At 40.6% G+C, this 18,182-nt stretch overlaps 1 protein-coding gene across 2 annotated transcripts in view; it reads left to right on the forward strand.

Annotated features, from left to right (window-relative positions):
• DRC2 (dynein regulatory complex subunit 2) overlaps positions 1 to 18,182 on the forward strand; it is a 40,833-nt gene that overhangs the window by 5,955 nt on the left and 16,696 nt on the right. The window lies entirely within an intron of this gene.

An 18,182-nucleotide genomic window follows, 5' to 3' on the forward strand; every position in this document is an offset into this window, starting at 1 on the left:
TTTCCCCATTTTCTTGCCACAGTTAAGTTAGAATCATGGCTTCCTCATTGACTTTGCTTTGTCAGAAGATTGCAAAAGAAGATCACATGATCCCGGGACTCTGCAACTGTTATAAATATGAGTCAGGTGCCAAGTGTTCGAATTTTGATCATGTGACCATAGGGATGCTGCAACTGTCATAAGTGTAAAAACCGATGATGTTACTTTTTCAGTGCTGTTGTAACTTCCAAAGGTCACGATATAAACTGTTGTCAATCAAGGATTACCTATAATACTTTGCCTCTGCTAAGGTGCATGGAATGAGAATAGGGGTCTGATCACCTGATTCCCTTGCCATTTTATAACCAGTGACTGTCACTTCAGATACCCCTGCCTCGGACCTCCCTCGGTTCAATATATGTATCTAAATTTTTGTTTACAATGCTGATTTTCGGCAGCAGGAATATAAACTTTTAAGTGCGTGTTTCCTTTGATGATTGAACTTAAAATATTCGCATAAATAATAATAAACTATAAATAAATACATATAATAATAAATATATATAATAATAAATAATAAACCCTAACAAATTGGGGACTTCAACACAACATTTTATTCAAATTGTAGGCCATTTCATCACTGATACCTAAGTTGCAGGGATGAATTTTTGCTGTATACATTTGATTTATGCTGGAATTGAACAGAGTAGATTGCTCTTTAGGGGTTCATCCAGCTAGCCCAGCTATGGTCCTTTTCGAGAAATTCTATTCGTCTTAACCTATTGTTCATTGTATCAACAGGTGATGTTTAAGTATCAACGATTTGTTTAGTAATAGTGTCCATTGGCTGCTCCAATCTGTATAGATGTTCTAAGCACAATAAATTAAAAACCATTAAAATGAACTAAACGTGGTGGTTGACCAGATACAACTAGGGGCCGAAAGCACACTGAAATAATAATACTCATTTATTCACTTTCACAGAGACTTTGGGACATTCATATATAATTCAAGAGAAAGATTTTTTGGTACAGCAGAAGCTACCCCTGAAAAGACCTGTCACCTGCTCTACCACCCATGTGCCTTAGCAGGAGGTGGGGCTGAAAATTGGACAGGTTAATTCTGTTTTGGAGATGGTTGCCTTGTGTATCTTAGTGCTGCACTAATTCTTTATTGTGTTATTTGTATCTATAATGCTGTTTCCCTCTCCCTCCCTCTCTATCTATCTATCTATCTATCTATCTATCTATCTATCTATCTATCTATCTATCTGTCTCTCCCTCTCTCTCCCCACCCCCCACCCCCCTCCTCTCTCTCTATCTGCATTCTGCAAATCCTTTTAAGGAATATCTTGCTTCCTTACTATTATATCTGGCCCTGAGGTTTTTCAAATTCATCTATCTTTCAGTGACAAGAAAATAATTCAATAGTTTTGGTTACTATCAGTGGTTACTCCCATTCTAGGAAAAAAAATATTGAAATCCACTAGAATTAGTAAATCTTATCCACCCTCTCTTTGTTCTTTCCTTCCTATTTATCTTACTGGCCTAAATTCAAGTTCTTCCCAAGAGTTAAGATAAGAACATCTTTGCTTCCAGTAATATTATTGTAACCACTTTTTTTAAAAAGAAAAAAAGGAACAACAATATGGCTTCTAGATGTGCTTTTCAGTATAGGATTTCTTGCTAGTTGCTTGCCAAAAATGATCACTGAAACTCTCATTGGAATCTTATGTTTCAATACTGGGTGCAACAGTGGATTTCTCCTATCAACCTTCTAATTTTGGCCCAAACATGTCCCACTAACTATTTTTAAATGCAATATTTTTATAATGTTGCTTCTTCATTATCCTCAGCTCACAGGGGAGGCATCTTATAGTCTCTTGCTTGTTCCATGTTTAATACAGTGCTTTCTCTTTCCTGCCTAGACAGATTTTATTATAGACCCAATCAAGTACATCTGTCCATGTAATTGCTGATACTTTCTGAAGCCTTTACAACAGGGGTCTCCAACCTTGGCCCCTTTAAGACTGGTGGACTTCAACTCCCAGAGTTGAAGGGAGTTGAAGTCCACCAGTCTTAAAGGAGCCAAGGTTGGAGACCCCTGCTTTACAAGCTAATAATCCAGGTTCCTTATACATGTGGATTAGTATTCTTTTGAAAGAATACTGGGCCTGTTTTTTTAAAATGTTCTTTTTAAGAGTGCTAATCTCATGTTGCTGGGAAGGGAGAGTTAAAGTGGAAGCCACATTTGACCAGCGGTGGGTTGCTGGTTTTGATCACCAGTGAGAGTATTACGGGCTGTTTACTGCCTCTGTTTTGTATGGCCGTACCTTTTAGGGTTAACATTCTGCTAGCTCTTAAACTGTTTTGCTTATTCCACAGAGTATTTCTAGGCGCTAGTGGTCATGGCCGCTCCTTGCCAGCTCTGATAATTCTTGGCAAGCATGGCAGAGGATGGAACTTGCTTGTTATCAAACAGCCGCTCCCTCTTTATCCGGTACCATTCTTCCGCGGCTCTTGACCTGCCTAACGGGTCAGAGGTACTACAGAAGGGTAAGGAATGAAGCAAGGAGAGGGTGTGTTTTTTTTTTGAGAGAGAGAGAGAGAGTCATCATGGCCACAAACACTTTCATGAGACTTCAGAAAGGAAGAAGTATGGCAGCTGAACTTGACTGAGTCATGTGGGTGCAATGCAGGTTACTAGAGGAAAGGCTAACGGGTTGGAAAAGGAGGGAGTTCATAGCAATCTATGGCAAAACATATTCGTAGATGCACTTGTCCTTCACTTGGTGAAAAAGAATGGAGGCTCAGAGAGGTCAGTGAATTGAAGGAAGGTGGATTTTGATTACTTAAATGTTCTGTATCTTGCCCCTAAGCCTCCCTTCCATCATCTGGAGATTTTACTACTGTATACAGGTAAAACTTGCTTAATAACTGGCTGCTTAGCAACTGTTTAAAATTACAATAGACCTCTCCAGAGCTACCGGTACTTACAACCCTTTTTGAAAGTTCTGACCGCCACACTCCTGGAGGGTTATTATATGACTGCATTTTGGGTGCTTGGCAAGCAGTTTGCATTTTACAGTTGTTAGCAGTGCCCCATGGTTATGTAACCATGATTTTCTGCACCTTTTGCAGGTTTCTGGTGTTTACATCCAGTTTTTGGCAAAAGGTAACCACTGGGGAACAACTGACTTGCTTAATGACCAACGTGTTCATTTATCGACCACCACAAATAAATTTGAGTACAGTCACATGGTGAACCACTTAGCCAGCACCATGATTTACATCTGTAAGAGCCAGTTTGGTCTGGTGATTAAGGTACCAGGCTTGAAAGTGGAAGATCATGGGTTCAAGTCCTGATTTAGTCATGAAAGCCACCTAGGTGACTTCAGGCCAGTCACTCTTTCTCAGCCCAATCCACCTCACAGGATGGTGGTTGTTGTGAAAATAGGAGGAAGGTGTGTTGGATATGTTCACTACCTTATTTGTAAACATTATAAAGGTGGGGTATAAATAATAAACAAATTAATTAATTAAATTTTTCCTGTCTCAATTAGAGTTGTAAGTCAAAGACCACCTGTATAGTTTGGCAAATTAAAGGAGATGTTATTAATCCAGATCGCTATGCATTCGACATTGGCATGAAGTTCAAAATGGCTCCTTCCTCCAGCCACTATGTACTTTTCTTGGTGAACAACTGGCATGACGGAAAAGCAGCCACAGAGGAGGCAACAAAATGCCTTGTCGTGCTATCAAGGTGTGCTACATAATAACCAGCAATAGTGGATAAAGAGTAGCACAAAGATTGCTTTGAAAAAAAAAAACCTCTAATATATAGCCCAGCTAGCTGAAGGCACCTTGTCAGGAGCTGGAAAATGTGAGAGGGGTCTTCCTAAAATTTCAGCTTCACTTTGTTGGAAGAAATATCCTTCTGGGGTCAGTTCCAGGTGGGGAAAAAGACACTGGAAACATGGAAGCCGCTTGGAAAGAAGGTTTATCAATGAGCAGGATGGGCAGAAAAGGGAGGAAATGCTGAGAATCTCTGGGTTTGATGCCCTTTCTGGGCCTTGAACTTCCTGGGGCACAGGAAGAGTATCTTGACTGGTTGCTGTCAGAGGTCATAGCTAGCTCTGTAGGTTGTCTGTGTACTAAGTTTGGTTGAAACTTGGTGGGTGGTGCAATGAAGGGCAATTCAATGGCTCTGCCTGAAGGAGGTAGATCTTTGTTATGTAGAATAGATTGACCCAGGCCATAATGGCCCATTAACAAAGGTGGTGGGATGAGTTTCTGTCTCTCTAAGTTTCTACTTCTCTTTTAGGGGAAATATTCTGCCTCTTTAGTATATTCCTAAAATATTTCATTTTTCTAGGAGAGGGGTGGGTTTGAACTTCCAACAACTTAATGTTTCCTCTGCATCTTCTGGGCTACTTTTCAAAAGAACATTAATTCAGAAATATTTGAACTAGTAGGCCATGGATGCCCACAGGAGCCACTGAGTGAAACAAAAGGAATGTCCCTGATACTTATTGCAATCTCTCTTTCATTCTTATGACCGTTGGGAAACAGGTGGCATGTTGATTTAATAAATTACTATCATTATTTGGGTTATTTCTGAACACATGTTTAAAGAAAAAAATCTAGTGCTCTTTTAGAAGAGAGCTAGAGCCACGATCAGATACAGCTTGAGTGAAAGGACACACCTCTGTGACGGTGATCTATCAGCTCGGCAATGTGAAAGGTGATTAAGACTCCTTCACACACATACTTTTTCCCACACAACTCTGCCCCACCATACATTAGGGAGAGGAATTGATGATGGTTTTATCTGCTGGAAGAATAATGCTTAGTCGGGAGAAACAAAACGAGAGAATCTACTAATCACTTTTCTCCAGCGTCCCAGATTAAAAGTATTAAAGATAGCCAACCTTCATTGGTCTTGCTTTGGAAGCACAGTCAATTTATGCTGGTGTACTTTTCTGGAGGAAATGATGCTCACGCAGTCATGAAGAAGACCTTCGATGTATGTGGGGTGAGCAGGGGATGGAATGCAAGAAAAACTGATGCAGTTTTCATTGCAAGGAAAGATGACATCTTGCTTCTTGCTGTTGCTCTAGGACAGGGGTCGCCAACCTTTTGGACCTCAGGGACCACCAAACTCATAATTTTAAATCCCAGGGACCATTAACTGGCTCTGTGGGCGTGGCCTAATTTGTGGATGGGGCTTGGTGGTCATGTGACTGGCTGGGCATGGCTTGTATGTAAATATTATAAATATTTATATAAATATTGATTTTTTTATAAAAAAAAGAGCAACTTTTACCCAAAATCAGGCAAAGCAGGCAGGCAGATTGAGTTGCTCACAGAATCACAGATTCATTCAGAGATCTATCTATCTGCCATTGGCTAGCTCAGTCTGTCACATAAAATTTGCTAGTAAGCAAACTCACAAAATTAACTCACAACACCCCATGCATGTAAATATTGATTTTTTTATTTAAAAATACAGCAACTTTTACCCAAAATCAGGCAAAGCAGGCAGGCAGATTGAGTTGCTCACAGAATCATTCAGTGATCTAGGAGATCTCATCTTCCCTGAAAGTAACCATTTGTAACTTTTTGTTGTTTAGCCACTAAGTCATGTTTGACTTTTCACAACCCCATGAACCATAGCATGTCAGCCCCCACCCCCTTCCAGCATCTCCCGAAATCCACCCAAGCCCATGGCCACCACGTTGATGACTAAAAATCTCATTCTCTGCTCCTTTTGCCTTCAATCTTTCCCAACATCGGGGTCTTTCAATGAGTCCTGTCTTCTTATTTGGTAGCCAAAGTACAGTTAGTCCTCGACGTATGACCACAATTGAGCCCAACATTTCTGTAGTCAAGTGAGACCCTTGTTAAGTGGGTTTTGCCCCATTTTGCGACCTTTCTTGCCTCAGTTGTTAAGTGCTGTTAGTAACCTGGTTGTTAAGTGAATCTGGTTTCCTCACTGACTTTGCCTGTCAGAAGGTCGCAAAAGGTGACAGTGCAACCATTTTGATCACATGGTCATGGGGGTGCTGCAAAAGTCATAACCATGAAAAACTGTCATAAGTCACTTTTTTCAGTGCCACTGTATCTTTGAACAGTCACTAAAATGAATTGTAAGTCGAGAACTACCTGAATTTGAGCTTCGGGAGAGAAGAATGATCGCTTCCTCCTCCCAGTACATATGCAATGAGGAGAAACCCCTCTGTGAGCTAGAGAAGGAAGAAGTAAATTGAAGAGCCAACCCACATCTCTTTAAAGTTTATTGTTTTCATGTTAATGACCCCTTACTCTGATTGACCTAATAATGTGAGCCTCTGTGAAAGCTTCGGGCACTTTAAATAAATACCATAAAATAAATCTCCGGTAAGAAAGCAAAACTAACCTTGACACATCTGAAATTAGGAAATATATTTTCGAGATGTAACTTCCAAGCAGCCTCAATTTCTGGCATGTTTAGTGAAGAATTTAAGCCACTTTAGATTCTTCAGAATGTCACAGATGTTGCAATGCATACATTAAACATTAACTACTCAGAGAGAAAATTCCCTGGCAGACAAACTAAAGGTAAAAATACCCTCAATTCCACCTTAACCCTGGGTGGATGCCTTGTATTCTTGTAGTTTTTTTTGGCATGATATGCCCTTGCTGTCTTCTGAAATACTGTTTTCTATTTCCTCATTTAGCCAGTTTCTCTGGAACTTCCAGGTGGGATCATATCCAAGTATTAAGTAAGCCCAACTCTCCTTAGCTTCTGAGATCAGCAGAGTGATTAAAACACTCAAACAGCAAGAGTACAAACATTAAAACATAGCAATAAACAGCATGGGAATATGGAAAAAAAATGTATGAATGCCATTATCCCTACAGAAAGTGGACATTAAGAAAGTAAATTCCTATAACAATTTGCAGTAAAAGTGCCTCCTCTTAGGAAAGCTTTCAAAAGGCAGAGCCCCAAAACTGTGGCGGCCTCTTTCTTGTGCCCAGCCATCTTACTTCATTTGGTAGAAATATCTGAAGACACCTCCACAAGTGGTCAAAGAAGGGACTGGGTATATCAGGATTTTCTTGTTACTATTGTGCAGCACTGTGCCACAAATCTGGTAATACTCCAGAAGTTGCTAAACCCTAACTCCCAGAAGACCGTGCTATCATAGCCAATGATGAGGAGAGCAGGGTCTTGATAATCTGCCATATCTATCTTTTGTTAACCAGAGCACATTCCAATTTCTATACAGAGAACATTCTGTGGAAATCTTCAAGGACCTGACAGTGATGAGTTAAAATTGGTGAAAATAAGTCACTTGGGATGGGTAAACAAATCCAAGGTGAGGTTGTTTACTTAGGATAATAATCCCAATGTTACACCATTCCATTTGTAATACCTTCCTCTGTTTATTCTTTCTCTTCATTCTTCCCTCTCCTTTCAATAAATAATGCAGACCAACCCATAATTGACAGGGAAATTTTATTACTTAATCCCCTTTGACTGCTGTTGCATCAGGGGAAAACATGGTTCTTAACATAGCTAAGCTTTGGGCAGATTTACTTTCTGAATATTCATTATGAGCCCATTTTAGTGAATATATACCCTTACAGACCCATTTTCCCCAAAATAAGACCTATCCTGAAACAAGCCCTAGCATGTTTTATTCATGCACTTAATTTAAGCCCCAACCCCAAAATGAGCCCTATTTAAGAAACCTGCACAGCCATCCACCCAGCCGTTCTGTCTGGTTGCTTGCAGTGCATGGTCATGAGGTGAGGTGGAGTGGTAGTGGAGTTGCCCCACAGGCCCCGCACCAGCTTACCTCAGGGCCTCCCCGCCAGACCAGCTATGCTCTGATATCTGCCTTGTGGCAGCAGCGCCAGCAGCCATGTGTAGCAGGCGCCCAGGAGGCTGCCAGCCCACTTCTGTTTGCTCACAGTTGCAACGGAGCAGGAGACTGAGCAATGTGTTGGTGCTGAGGCCACAAGGCAAGGCAGGTGTTGGGCTGTTGATGGTCAGGCTGCGGGATCCCTGAGGTAAGCCGGTGCAGGGCGCATGGGGCAGCTCCACGCCTCGGCTCATGACTGTGGGACCAGCCTCCTGCTCTGTTGCAGCTGCAAACAGAAGTGGGTTGGCAGCCATGCAGGGTCCTGCTGGATGGGACTGTTGGAGCTGCTGCTGCAAGGTGAGACATCACAGCATGGGAAGCCTGACTGTGGAGCCTGAGGCAAGCCAGTGCAGGGTGCATGGGGCAACATCACCACCCTGCCTCGCAGCGGCAGCACTGATGCACCATGTGGCCTCCTACCCCACCCACAAGCAAGCAGAAGTGGGACTTCCATATATGGAGAAAAAAATAAGACACCCTCTGAAAATAAGCCCTAGTGCTTATTGGGGGGCTCAAAAGAAAATAAGCCCGGTCTTATTTTCGGGGAAACAGGTAGTTAGAAAAATAAGATTAGTGTATCTGGATGAAAATATTTTATAGCCTGCAGGTGAGAACAAAGAACCAGAATTTTCTGTAATGGTGATCTGGATGTTTGCAGCAGTTCTACATGAGAAAGCCAATGTACTTTCACATTCTTCCTAATTGACTCTACTGACCGTAAAAGTTACTGAATCTCTTTTTCCCAGTTCTGATGAAAGAAACCAACAATTCTGAATCAACACAGAAGAACACTGTGAAGTTGGGTAGAACAGGGGAACTTTCCTGCCCCCCCACAATTTGCATTTTCCTCTGGTTGCTTTCAGCCTTTAAGGAAGTAGAAGATGTGACAGGGATGAAGTAGATGAGGCAGGGCAAACTTTTTGGGCCTCTTTTTTGTTCTGCTGGGGTTGTAATAAATTAGGGATATTAGGTCTAGCAGAGGCTGTATTGTTCTAGTAAATTTCAATAGTTTGCTATCCAGTGTTAGTAGCCTCGCACGGGGTGTCTTTAGAGGCTGCAAATAGGTGCTATGCTCTATGATATTGTCGCTACTTATATGGTAGTTGATTGAGTACTTGGATTTTGTTGTGTTTTGTTTGGCAAACTTGAATACGGAGGAAGTGGAAGTGGGGAAAGAGATCTATGTAGAATGACATGAATGTAGTGATGAATAGGAGAAAAATGCTGCACCGCAGAGCTTCATTTTCTACCAATGTTTTCCTGGCTTTGGGATTATATGTGGAAATTCTGATGATGTCAGTGTAAATGTACAACAGTAAAAAGCACCTTTGATGCCTGGAAATTGTGAAATGGAATGCTTGAACCCAAAGTCAGTTAGAAAGAAGAAAAAAAGTAGGTGGATTTGTTTTCCTTAGTAATCTCATATAACTGGGTCTAGAAAGTCATATATGGAACAAATTTAGTGGCTAACCAGTAAAGTTGTTATTCAGGAAATCCTGGTTCCAATCTCATTTCAACCAAGAAGTATGTCTCAGATCCATGTATCATTTAAAATAATATTGAAACAATATTGTAAGAATTACTCAACAATTGCCGAAATGAGCATTGCAATAATTACCTAGCTATTTGTCTGTTTAAAGTATGCATATATCCCACGGCTTCTTTATGGGCTAGAAAACAACCTTCCCTAAATAGTGTGAGAGATTGAGAGGTTGAAAAAGGAACAGAAGGGACAATAAACATAAGTAATAAGTCTAATAAATAACAGATCAGCCCAGGTGACAAGAAAGCTGGGAAGAAGGGTTTCAAATTATTCAGAGACTCTACCTGTTGAATGAATTCACTGAAAATGAGATCGGAAATTCCTCTGGTAGTTTCCAAAGCTCTGTATTTTTCCCAAGATTAGTATTAAAGATATTTTACTGCAGTCTTTGTAAAAGGAGAACCATGTTAATCTATGGTAGTAAAAATGAGAAGGTGGTACTTTTTTCACACTAATACATTTTATTAAAAGGCATCATCAGCTGCAGCCCACTTTAGCAGAGGCTAGATTGATATAGATTTAAATAAGGGAGGAGAAGGCAAGTGTGGTTGTGCAAAAGTAAGTTACCTCACCACAGTTTAAATCTAATACATTAAAAAGTGCATGCCTTTTCATTAAATTTCTTAATCAGAAAAGGTGCCACCAGACTTCTTCTGAACTTTTACTGAAGTTTTTGTATGTCAGCCCCTCGAGATAGCCTGGGTCAAGAAACAGACACCGGAGGGATTCTAGGACTGCTGTTTTTATTAATGTCAATATACAGAATCTTAAAAGCTTTCCCAAAACCTTCATTGCTCCTTTTTAAGGACAAGAACAAGACAGGAATATGAGAATGGGTTGTCAGTGACATTGTGAGCAATCTCACTGTCCATCCTTCAATATTCATCCCTAAAGCCAAGTCACTTGATCCTTGGTGGCCCCAGGCTCCAGCTGTTACTTCTGAATTCCAATGCAATTTTGTTATAAATTGTTCTCATTGATATTTAATCAAAATGAGGTTGCCAAATTATTGTACTGTATTGTATATAATGAGGATCTGGGTAGGCCTGGTGGGGGATGGGGGGGTGTCATTCTTTTTCAAAGATATGCAAGCTGGATTTCAAGTTAGGCATCAGCTGTGAGTCCAGGAGAGAGGAGACAGGATGGCTATTTCTATGTGGGGGTCTGTCCTTAGAGCTGTGTCCCATAGGAAGGGAGACCCTCTGGATCAAATTGTGCTCTAAGAAGACTTGGGATAGCTCCTGCTGTACTACATTCTCTGTTGCCCAACATCATCCCTGGTCAATTTGCTAGACTTCATTGCCAGGTAATCAGTAATTTCAACCAGCCTGTGGAGACATTTATTCTGGGGCAACTCAGGAGTTCAGAGCTGCTTTGGTAACCTGTCCCAAGTTATTGAAGGTTCAACACATACCAGTTGTCACACCTATTTGTCTCAAGGCAGTAGAAACATGATCTGGCAGTGAAGAACGCTGCTGTTGGTCCCCATCATGGTCAGGTCATTTTTTGATTGCTTTTTGGCTTGGTGGTGTAGCTACCCCTGCAGAGTGGTAGGATCTGCTAAATTGGTCTATTCAATCAACTGGACTCTGTGGGGCTTCAAGAGAGAGTCTAATCCTAACCCTTGAAAATTTGGTAGGCAGTTTGGTCAAGGAATTAATCGCATCTTGGAATGGGTAGGTGATATAGGGGTCTTGGATTGAATTGCTCCTATGTGGCCTCTCAACTGTGTCAATCCCAAAGTGCTCTTTGATTCTCCAAGGAACTCTGGGGGAAGTGCCAGAAGAGATACCCAGAGCATTACTGAAGAAAGATGAAGAGTGAAATCCAACCAAACATGAATAAAAGCCCACACTGTAGATCACATCTTGGCAACAAGAATAGCAAAATGTATTTATTTCTCTGCTCTTATTGTGTATGCCAATAACTATCTGGCAGCCCTGATCCAGGATGATTAATTCCTTGTTGGAGAAGAACCATTAGATAGGACCATCAGATCCTGTGAGAAATCCAGCGGATAAGGCTACTATCTAGAAGATAATGTCTCTCTAATCTACTTGCAATTGGACTCTTGACTGGGCATGTCTGGGTGAGCAGCCTGAGGCATGGTCTTGTGATGGAGTGATTGAGTCTATGACTCCCAAGGCAATAAACAGAGTCTTTCAGATTATGAACCTGACTATTATTAAATCCATGTCCTTCTTGGCGTGTTAAGTCTCCTCGAGAGCTCCTTGTGCTTGGATCCATGTTGTGATGTTACTTCAAGGGAGGGGTTGGTTTTACTGGCCTTAAAAGAAGGTAGGGAGAGGTGCATCCCTTCTCAATAATGACCTATTGCTGGACCCAACAATTCTGGGCATCTTTAATCTCTGGTATTCCTTTTTTTAAGAGAAGGTGGTTTATTCTAGACCCATTTTGGTTAAGTTTCAGACCAGGACATATGAAGATAACACTGATCACCTTTGTTGATGACTTCCGATGGAGCTAGCACTTGGGGTGGCATGTCTGTCCTGGTTCTCCTTGATTTCTCAACAGTTTTTGATACCATTACGCTTGGTACCCTTCTGAGATTATTATGGGGATTGGGAGCTGGGGGGGAGGGGTACATTGTATTGCACTGGTTCTCCTTTCCATGTGGGTTGGTTCCAGTCAGTGTTGAAAGAAGGGAGACTCTGTAGCCTCCCACCCGCTCCTCCCCATTTGTAGAGTACTTAGAGCTCAATACTCTCATGCTTTCTGTTTGCATCTACATGAAATCACTGGGTGAGAACTTCCATTAGTTTGGAGTCTAATACCACCGGCTTGCTGATGATATCGAATAATACGTCTCATCCCTAGGCTACCCAAGCAATGCTGTTGATGTCTTTGTGTGCTCTTATGACAACATTGTCTTGCAAGCTGAACTGGTTGCCAGTTAGCTTCAATTCAAAGTGTTAGTTATAAAGCTATTAAAGGCCTAGGTCCTAGTCGTTTCAGGGACCCTGTAATTCTGATAATTCATGCCCTTCCTATGCAATATGGCAGGATGGACCTTTTGTGGGTTCCTTCACTTAAACAATGTGGTCTGTCAGCTCTAGAAAGCAGACCTTTTCTGTTGCAATGTCTGCTCTCCGTGTAGTGTTGCACACTGCTCAGAATTGTATGGTGTTATTGGCTTTCTAATCCTAAATTAAATAAAATAAAAAGGCAGTTCTGCTTGCTTTCTATTTTCCCAGGGCCAAGTAATCATTCCATTCCTCTTCCCCACTTCCTTTTCAAGGCCAGAGTTAAATTCCCCTGACCTTAGCTACAGGTAGCTATGTAAGCCTTTCAATTACAGGTAGTCTTCGACTTAACAGCAGTTCATTTAGTGACCATTCAAAGTTGCAATAGCACTGAAAAATGTGACCTATGACCATTTTTCATAGTTATGACCTTTGCAGCATCTCCATGATCATGTGATCAAAATTCAGATGCTTGCCAACTGACTCATATTTATGACTGTTGCAGTGTCCCAGGTGTCAGGATGCCGGCAGTTACCCCAATTAAATCATGAGTCTCGAGCCAAACTTCCAAAACTTCAAAAGGATTTATTGGGAGTTAAACATGTCTGGCAATGCCTGGGTGTAGCCGATTCTGAGACACATAATTCATTGTTACCCTTGACCCTGGTTTTCTCCCACCCGCTGGGTGTATCATAATTCATATTCTCCAATGGGACACATCCATAGCCAAGAGTTATCAATCATGCTCTCCAGTTAGAATTTTGCGCAGAAGAATCTTCAGTCACCTAGTTACTATCTCTGAAAAACTATGTATGGAATGCACTTTCGATTTCCAAGCTGCCGCACTGCTCTTTCAAACCCCTTTCCCCCCCTCCCTTTCTGTTGGCAACTCTAAAAAGATGATAGTAATATTTTATGAGTTGACACCAGGGTTATGTGATCCCCTTTTGCAACCTTCTGAGACAAGGAACGTCACTGGGGAAGCCAGATTCACGTAACAATCGAGTTATTAACTTATCAACTGCAATGTCTCACTTAACAACTGTGGCAAGAAAAGTCATAAAATGGGGCAAAACTCACTTAACAAATGTCTCAACAACAGAAATGTTGGGCTTTATGGTCATAAGTCAGGGGCTACCTGTATAGCCTTTAATTTGTATTGGGACTACCGCTCCCAGAATTCCTGTCAGCAAATTTCACAGCCATGTTGATTTGGAATTACTGAATAAGAGGTCTGGTACACATGCATGGAGAGAGCCCACAGTTAAGAAAGACAAGGGTGGATATTTACCTCTTCTTTGGGGCTTTGGGAAGAATATCTATGTTCAGGAAACAAATCTGATTTCTATTCTAGGATCAGTTTTTGGAAATTTTCAAACAGATAAGGATACAATAAGAAAAAACTAACCTCTATTGACCTCACCCCATTCCTAAGAGAACTGTAAGGGGTATGCATAAGTGCACAATCGTGCCTACCATCCCTGTCCTATTGTCCCCAATTATTAGTTCTTATTTCTTATATTTAAACTTATGTTTATTCTTATTTTATATTGTAAGCATTTGACAAAATAAAATAAATAACAAATAAATAAATTAAATAAATAAAAATTTCCACATCCCCCTGAAAAAACATGGAGCGAATGAAAGAAAATCAAAAACACATCTTATGCATTAAGACCATTATATGAATGATAACAGTTCTATATTTTATTATTTTGCCTCATTTCATTTCTGGGTATTTATTTATTTATTCCATTTGTATACCATCCAACCCCACCAACTGAGCATTGTTGGACTTGGTTTTGGGAGAGGCAAACAAGATATAGTCTAAGTTACAAAAGGGAAGAAAAGAATAGCTATGAATTACCGTATTTCATATTTTTTCAACTTTATTCCTTCAAGAGCAACCTAACTGAATATTCCAGGGTAACTGATATGCTGCTGAAGGTATATATTATGAGAAGGGGGAGTGAATTGAAGAAAAGAAAAAACCTACAGCCATTTGGGACTACAACCAAGCCTTTCCCTCTCTTTCCATTTTCACACTCAGAAGACTTTTGTTGCTGCTGCTTCTCCCTTTAAACATCTGTTTACCTCAAATAGCATCTTTCTGGCCAAATAGTAGCCACAGGTGACACTTTTAAAGAGGAGCTAGGTAGCACTTTTACAGGAACAAAATACCATTGGCACCTCATTGAAATACTAGTTTACCACAGACCATCTATATGTTTTAGCAGCCAGTATGAATGGATGAGGTAATTTCTGGTAGAGGGATTCGAAGAGTTCATCTGTATGGAAAGGAAAGCAGGAAGTAAAGTAAGATAGACCAGGTTTTAGAGCAGCTAAAAGAAAATTTAACTTTCTTCCCAAGAGCTCCCAAATTAGGATACATTTGGATCATTACTTACCATACCACTTCCCCAACCCCCATAGTGGTCAATGAGAAAAAATTCATAACATCTTCAATCCCCGTCTGCCAATTATCTATTGACAGCTCAAGAAGTTGATGGAACATAAAAAATTAATCCTCTTCAGGTGAGAGTTAGCATTTAAACTGGTGGTTTGGAAATGTTCGGAAACATTTAATTTAGTGTTCCCCAATTTGGTAGCCTCCAAATATTTTCGGGGTCTCAATATATCTGGCAGGCAGAAGAAAGGGAAAGGTTGATGGAAGTTCTATTGAATTTGATGGTCCTCCACAGAACTGTGTCTCTGTTCATCAGGACACCTCCTCAGACTAATAGCAACTGGTTGAAAGGGCTGCCACCTTGTGGTATTTAATTTAGAGATATTCTGGTGCTGGGGGAAAACAGGAGGAAAGATTCATTTGTAGTTTTATGAGTGAGGCCAGTGATATTGTAAGCAAGGCTGTAACAGTTTCAGAATAAGTCCAGTGAGTTGTTTAACTTGCTTCCTCACTTCTTCGAGGCAATGTTGACAATAGTGTTCTGAGTGCTGAATAGAAGGGAGTCTATTTGTCCAGTCTTTGGCACTGGCAAGCCATCATTTCCATGCCTCCATTTGAATCAAATGAATTCACATCAAAGCCCACTATTTAAAGAAGTATCCTCCCCTGCAAAAGTAAATCAGGAAACACATATGTGGATTTTATTTTTAATTTCATGAAGTACAGAAAGTTCTGTTGCAAGGGGATTTTTTTCGAACTGGGATGTGCAAAATGGGTTTTTGTTTTTTTTAAACCAATATTGTTCTTAGACCATGTTCTTTTAGGAACAGAAGAACCCTCACTATCCAGATTCTGCCAGGGTTAATTTGACTATGTTCCTGTAAAGCCTTTTCTGAAACTCACTACATTTTAGCTTGTCATAATTCAGCTTTCCCACTTGTATTTTTGAAATTCAAAAGAAACATTTCTTCTAAGGTTATCCGTAACTGCTGGATGCTTTTTGTCATTTGAACACTGTAAAATTTCTGAACTCTTATTCCTTGAATATACACAAACAGGGTGCTTGAAGGATAAAGAAAATGGGAAAACTCTTCAAGATTCATAGAAAAGGACATTGTGGTGAGCCAGTCAGGTTCTTTATTTATTTATTTGTATCCCACCTTTATTATTTTTACAAATAACTCAAAGAGGTGGTCATACTGAACACACCTTCTTCCTCTTATTTTCACCCAGCTGGCCTTCACGGCTAAGGCAGAAGTTGAACTCAAGATCACCCGCTTTCTAGCCCGGTGCCTTTATGCCAATTTATATAGCTGCCCATCTCACATCTGGGCAGCATACAAAAGAGCTAAAACATTAAAATATATAAAACCCAATCTAAAGCAAAGAATGATAGTTGAAGGGGTGTTAAAAATAGTGGAGCCACCTTCACTAGTTCTTATTCTATTGCCTCCCATACTGAATCAAATGAAAATGAAGTTGTCTTGGGAAATAGTTGTTTCAGATTTCATTCCATTCTTCAAATTTGGCAATGAAGGTGGCTAGATGTTCTGTCCAGAGAGTGGTTAACATGGTCCCTGGCTGGTGGATAGCCCTGCTTTTTCAGTCTTCACACAGTCCTATGTCAGTGGTGGGATTCAAAAAATTTTACTACCAGTTCTGTGGGCATGGCTTGGTGGGTGTGGCAGGGGAAGGCGATTATAAAATCTCCATTCCCACCCGACTCCAGAGCAAGGATACTGCAAAATCCCATTCCCTCCCCACCCCACTAACCTGCTTTCTAGCTCCATTCTCCTGTGCAGGGCAACAAAAGAAGACCCAACTGATTAGCTGGGACTCGGGAAGCAGAAAATAGATGGGGCAGGGCCAGACAGAGGTGGTATTTGCTGGTTCTCTGAATTACTCAAAATTTTTGCTACCGGTTCTCCAGAACTGGTCAGAACCTGCTGAATACCACCTCTGGTCCTATCCCTGTTGAACGAGCAAGCACCAGGCACTGTTTTTGTGTTCTTGAAGAAGCCTCTTGGATGAAATGCCAAAGGTTTTCAAGGAAAAAAGCCAAGAAAAGCCAACTGCTTTTCGAAAAAGCACCTTTGGAATAATTGTTCTATCCTTCAAGATAAAAGAAGAGGAAACCAGGAATATAAGATGAAATTAAATACAAAACAACAAAGACAGAGAGGGAGAAGAGGAAGAGAGAGATCCAACTTCACAGATAGGTGTGTGTGTGTATGTGAAAGAATCCCTCAATGCCATCTCCTTTTCACTTTCCATTCTAGACCCCCTGACATCCTCCTCTTCACCAAAGTCCTCTGAGTATTTATAATCCTTTCAATAATAGTTTTAGAATAGAAACATCTCTATATGCACTTCTTAAAATTTGAGGCTGGTCTGAACTTCTTTGCTTTCAGTGTACAGTTCTTATTGCTTCCTAACAAATTGAAAAGTAGCCAGGTATTAACACACATCTACTTGGGGATCATGTCTTAGAAACCTCTGGTCTGATTTTCCTAAATATCAGTATGTTAATTTTTCAGAATAATCTTGCCAAGCAAACTGTACTAAAGCTTGCCTAAGCACCTAAGTTGCCTGACAAACAGAAACTCATCCAGAAATTGAGGCAACCAGTTGGACCTACAACCGTAGACCATCTGATAGAGATTAGTGGTAGCCATGAACCTCAAAGTCCTGAGAATATGTTATGACTGTGATGCTGTACTAGCTTCTAGCTTCAGATCATGTGTCTGAAGGAGAAAAACAGAGCAAATGTGTGCCCTGCAATGTAAATTTGGGCCTCAATTATTTGGGATGAGTGCAGGATTTTCATGGTGGCAATGAAATCTCAAATTCATCCAGACTGAGGTCAACACAGAAATGCTGATCTGGTTTTATATTTTACAGGGATTATACCTTAAAAGATTTTAGTCCCAGTTCTTTTCATTCCCACTGCATTGTTCCTTCCCTTCTGTTCTGTGTATTTTGCTCCCTTTCCACTGAAAATGTAGATGACCTAAAATTAAAATTAAAAGAGGGCTTCTTGGTTATATTTAGATTGCAGCTTCCTAAGTAGGTCCAGGTTATATCTGAATAAGTTGACTACCAAGCGCTGTTGCCATGGCAACTGAGACTCATCTTCAGACCAGGCAATGTTGTTAAATACTGAAGCAGGCATTAAAATATCTTAGGGGAGTATCTATAGGAGTACAAATGGTGTGTTAACTGGCTTTATTTGGCAGCAGCATTCAATTTTCAACCCCAATGTTATTTTCCTTTGCTAAAGCTCAGACTAAGTAGATTTCATATGTCCTCCTTTGCCAAGGGGGAAAAAAAACAGAAACAAACCTCAAATACAGAGTTTAG

The sequence above is a fragment of the Pseudonaja textilis genome, chromosome 2, assembly GCF_049901715.1.
Source record: "Pseudonaja textilis isolate UNSWEBS1 chromosome 2, rPseTex1.2, whole genome shotgun sequence".
Classification (NCBI taxonomy): Eukaryota; Metazoa; Chordata; class Lepidosauria; order Squamata; family Elapidae; genus Pseudonaja; species Pseudonaja textilis.